Below are 5,214 nucleotides of genomic sequence, written 5' to 3'. Positions count from 1 at the left end.
TTGCGCCCGCACCGCGCTCAGCCAGTGAGCGGGAACTGGTCTCCACATGGGATCCGAACCCTCGGTGGGAGCGCCGCCACGCTCCCAAGCGGCTCACTTCTCCAGTGCACCACCAGGCCGGCCCTATATGGTTTTATTTCTAAACTTTCAATTCTTTTGTGTATTTTTAAACCACTTTATGTATAACTTAAGAACCTTACAACAGAATACTTTCATTTCTCTCCTCCTGTCTCTTTGTATTTTTGTTATATCTTTTACTTTATTTAAGGTATAAATCCCACAGTACATTTTTACTTTTCTTAAATAGTCAATTATTTTTAAAGAAATTAAGATATGAGGGAGAAATGTTTATATTTACCCACATATTTACCATTTCTTTCTTTTTGTTTTTTTTTAAAGATGATCAGTAAGGGGATCTTAACCCTTGACTTGGTGTTGTCAGCACCACACTCTCCCAGTGAGCCACAAGCTGGCCCCATATTTACCATTTCTGATGCTCTTAATTTGTATTATAGATCCACATTCTCATCTAGTATCATATGCTATCAGTTTTACTCGACTCAAAGAGCTTCCTTTAATATTTCTTATACTGCAAATCTGTTGGCAACAAATTCTCTTGGCTTTTGTCTGTGAATGTCTTGATTTCACCTTAATTTTGAAGAATATTTTCACTGGATATAGAATTCTAGATTTACTTTTTTTCCCTTGCACTTTTAAAATGTTACTTAATTGTTTTATGGTTTGTATTGTTTATGAGAAGAAGTCAGTAGTAATTCTTATTATCATTAATTTACCTAAGAGTCTCTTGTTATTTTTAGTTTTTAGAAATTTGATTATCACAGTCTTAATTACTTCAGCGAGATAAAAAGTCTAGGAATTGGGTAAAACTGATTCCTCCCATTTTACTCTTTTTTCAAAACTGTTTTAGTTATTCTAGTTCTTCTAACTTTTTCATGTAAATTTAAGAATAATCTTTTCAATCTCTATTTTTAAAAAGCTTTTGATATATATATATATATATATATATTTTTTTTTTTTTGTCTTTTTCGTGACCAGTAAGGGGGTCACAACCCTTGGTGTGGCGTCGCCCGCACTGCGCTCAGCCAGTGAGTGCACCGGCCATTCCTATATAGGATCCGAACCCGCGGCAGGAGTGTTGCTGCGCTCCCAGCGCCGCACTCTCCCGAGCACACCACGGGGCCAGCCCTTGATATTTTGATAAGAATTTAATTAAACTACATATTAATGAGGAGAACTGACATCTTTATTATGCTGAGTCTTCTAATCCATGGGTACAGTATGTCTCTCCATTTATTTAGATCTTTGATTTCTTTCATCAGTGTTTGTAGTTTTCAATATACAAGTCCTGTACATGGCTTGTTAGGTTTACATCCAAGTAGTTTCTTTTTTTGTTTTGTTTTGAGCATTTATAAATGAGTATTGTAATAGTATTTTCAATTCTTGTGTCCAAGTGTTCAGTGCCAGTACACATAAATATAATTGATCTTTGTATGTCTTATATCCTGTAACCTTGCTAAACTCACTTAATAATTCTTTGATTTTTGTGTGTGTGGATTCCTTGGGATTTTATATGGACACAATCATGTTATCTGCAAATAGGGACAGTTTTATTTCTTCCTTTCTGATCTATATGCCTTTTATTTCCTTTTCTTGCTGTATTGTACTGGCTAGAATTTCTAGCACTATGTTGAATAAGAATGGTGGGAGAGGACATCTTTGCCTTGTTCCATATCTTGCGGGAAAGCTTTTATGGTCACTTCAGATATCTTATTACGTATGCATAACTTATCACAGTCTACTCATGCTATCATTTTACCAGTTCCAATGAAATGTAGAAACTATATTTCCATTTATATCTATTTATCCTCCTCTGTTTACAGTAATTGCTTGGGATATATGAGACAAAAAGAAAACTCAGGAAATTAATTTCTGTGTCTTGAGCAAGGTCCCCAGTCAGTCTGCCTTTTTCTTTCCATCTTCCAGAAACTTCTTATATCTGTTTTATATAAAACTCAGTATTTTAGTTATACTTAGTGGGAGAAATAGAAAAAGTATGTCTACTGAATGTTCCTGGAAGTGGAAATACTCAGATATTTTGTTTTTCAGTTCTTGAATTTCAATCTCTTTTATTATATTCATGTCTTTCTTTAAGTTCTTGAACATATTTATAAAAGCTTGTTTTGAACCACAGTCAAAGGTTCAGATTCCCATAATGGTCAGCCGCCAAAAAAAAAAAAAAAAGCTTGTTTGTTTAAAAACCTTGTCGGCTAATTCCATCATCTTGTCAATTTTGTGTCTTATTTTTATTGATTAGTTTTTCTTCTGGCTATGGGTTACATCTTCCTTCTTTGCCTATCTAGTAACATTTTATTGTATGTTGAATATTATTGATACTATGTTGTTGATTTTGTTGCCTTCCTTAATAAAGTGTTGGGTTTTGTTTAAGCCAGTAATTCTTTTTTAACCAGGTAGTCCATTTACTTGAGGATGTTTGATCTCTTTTGAGGCACGTTTTCACATTTTGTTAGAGATGCTCCAGGATAACCTGTATACTATTGCTCAGGCTAGTGAAATTCCTAAGGCAAGATCATTCTGGGATCTCTACTGAATGCCCAGAGTATTCAGCAATGTCTCTTCATTCTGGCTTGAGGGAACTTAAATATCTCCCAGCCTAGTGCGATCTCTGATAGTTGTTCTTTCCTTAGTATTTGTTCTTTGCTCAGCCTCATGGAATCTCACCAGTGCAAGTGCAGCTCAGTAGTTGGCCAAAGACTCAAGGTGATCCCTATGCAGATTTCTGGTGTTCCTTCTTTGAACAGATCCCTTTTCTTTTCTTTTCTTTTTCTGGTGGCTGGCTGGTACAGGGACTGAACCCTGGACCGTGGTGTTATCAGCACCACACTCTAACCAACTGAGCTAACCAGCCAGACCTACTGATCTCTTTTCTATGGTACCCTGCCCCACAAAGCCCAACTACCTCATAACTTTGAGTTCCAATCTCTGTGTTTTTTAGCTTGGTGAGCTCACCAAATTATGTTTGATGCCCCTGCCTGAGTTGTAGCTGGAAATTACCTCCAGGTAGAAGGAAAAAGCAGTCATGAAGTTCACCTTATTTGCTTTCCTTCTCTCAGGGATCACAGCCCTGTACTATCTGTGGCCAACATCAGAAGACATTTATTTAATATATTTTGTCCAGTTTTAGAATTATTTTATTGTGTTATGTCTAATCAAATGCTAATTACTCCATTATGGTTATAGTGAAAATCCTGCTTTATGTTTTGAAAAGACAACTTTAGCTGCTGGAGAATGGATTGGGGCAGGGGCAAGAATAGAAGCAGGGAGACCTGTTTAGAGTCTATTCCAGTAATCCAAGAAATAATGGTGGCTTAGACTACTTTGGAAATGGAGATAGGTGGATGAATGAGCTCATGCTCATTAGTTAGTAAAAGTCTCATGTATTTTAAACAAATGTTCTGAATAATTTATTTGAAATGAAAATACTCTCTTGAGGACTGGCTCATAGGAAAAAACCCAAACTCTTCAGTATGACATTCAAGGCTTTTTAAAGGCTGGCTCTAACTCTTTTTCCAACACCATCTTCTATTACTCCTCTACACATATGGTAGTGGCTTTTATTTCTGTCTACCAGCACCATTCCTAACAGATCCTTCTTCTCAGGTTGTAGTCCCTTATTAATACACAAAGCCTTTCCTCTTCAACTGATTGGTTTCCTTACTGCCTCGTGCTGCTATTTCTGCTGGCACCTTTATTCAATTACTCCTTCAGAAGGTTCTCTTATGAGATCTCCACATGTTTTAGTCCTATGATTTCTTCCAGGCCAAGCTTAAATCTTACTTGCTTCCAAAAGCCTTTCTCTCCTTCCTTTATCCCTACCTTTTCCTTTCCCAGCATTATTACAGCTCCCTACTCTGAAATCCTTTTCTTTTATCACTTGGCATATGCTTCCTATCTTGTCATTTTCCTCTTCGTATATGGACCCCTTTTCTTAGTGTAGAACAGTGACTCTCCAAGTGTGGTCCAAGGACCCTCAAGGGTCCCAGAGAGCCTTTCAGTGGGTACACGGGGTCAAAACTATTTTCAAAATGATATGAAGACATTACTTGCCTTTTTTACTCTGATTCTCTCACATGTGGAATTTTCTAGATGCTACATGATAACACAGGTTAACACAACATAGGATAACACAGGTTATCACAACAGATTAAATGCAGAAGCAGACATGAGAATCCAGTTGTCTTACTAAGCCAGGAATTAAAGAGATTCTCAGAAATGTAAAAAAATGCTGATCTTTTCACTGTTTTTTTGTTGTTATAGAAAATATAGTTTTCATAAATATATGGTATTTATGTTAAGTTGTAATAGGTATATATTGATATATATATATACATATATAGCACACACTATATATATATATAGCAAACTATATATATATATATTTTTTTTTTTGTTTAGTGGCTGGCTGGTATGGGGATCTGAATTTATTGGGGTTTTTGGTTTGTTTGTTTGTTTTTCCTTTTTGTCATTTTTCGTGACCGGCAACGGATCACAACCCTCAGCATCACGCCCGCACCGGACCGGGACCGGCAACGGGATCGCAACCCTTGGTGCTGCGCCCGCACCTCGCTCAGCCAGTGAGCGGCCGGTCTGCATGTGGGATCCGAACCCTCGGCGGGAGCGCCGCCGCACTCCCAAGCGGTGCACAGTAGCAGTGAGCCACCGGGCCGGCCCTATTGTTATTTTTAAATGAATGAATAAATGGATAAATAAATATTTAAACATTTTCTCATTCTCAATTTTTAATATTGGAAATATAGATAGCTAAAACTCACATAAAAGTTCTTTGGGATCCTCAAATTTTGCAGTGTAAAGAGGTCCTGAGACCAAAACGTTTAAAAACTGCTGCTCTTGATTATAGGAGGGCAGTGTCAACCTAAAAGAAGAAACTGAGGAAAAAATATAAAATAAAGACTTTGTTCGGGCCAAGTTTTAGGATTGCAGCCTGGGAGACATAGACTCAGGTTGCCCTGAATATGTGCTCCATAAGACAAAAGAGAAGTCAGTAGTGTTTAAAGGAAAAAGGCTGTGAAAAGGAGGGTGGATTACAAAGCTGTGATCGGTGCTAGCATAGGTCAAATAGCCTTGTCCATAAGGGATCAGTTGTAACAGTTCTCT

General features: G+C 37.2%; 1 non-coding gene across 1 annotated transcript; it reads right to left on the bottom strand.

The window, feature by feature from the left end:
- Positions 1 to 2,873: 2,873 nt before the first annotated feature.
- On the bottom strand, positions 2,874 to 2,947 carry TRNAI-GAU. Its single transcript has one exon. It is a non-coding gene; the product is annotated as a tRNA-Ile (tRNA).
- Between the last annotated feature and the right edge of the window lie 2,267 nt (positions 2,948 to 5,214).

This window comes from Galeopterus variegatus, unplaced genomic scaffold (genome assembly GCF_000696425.1).
Source record: "Galeopterus variegatus unplaced genomic scaffold, G_variegatus-3.0.2 Scaffold12252, whole genome shotgun sequence".
In the NCBI taxonomy this organism is placed as follows: Eukaryota; Metazoa; Chordata; class Mammalia; order Dermoptera; family Cynocephalidae; genus Galeopterus; species Galeopterus variegatus.
Note: the sequence above shows the minus strand (reverse complement) of the source record. Positions and strands in the feature narration are given on the sequence as shown.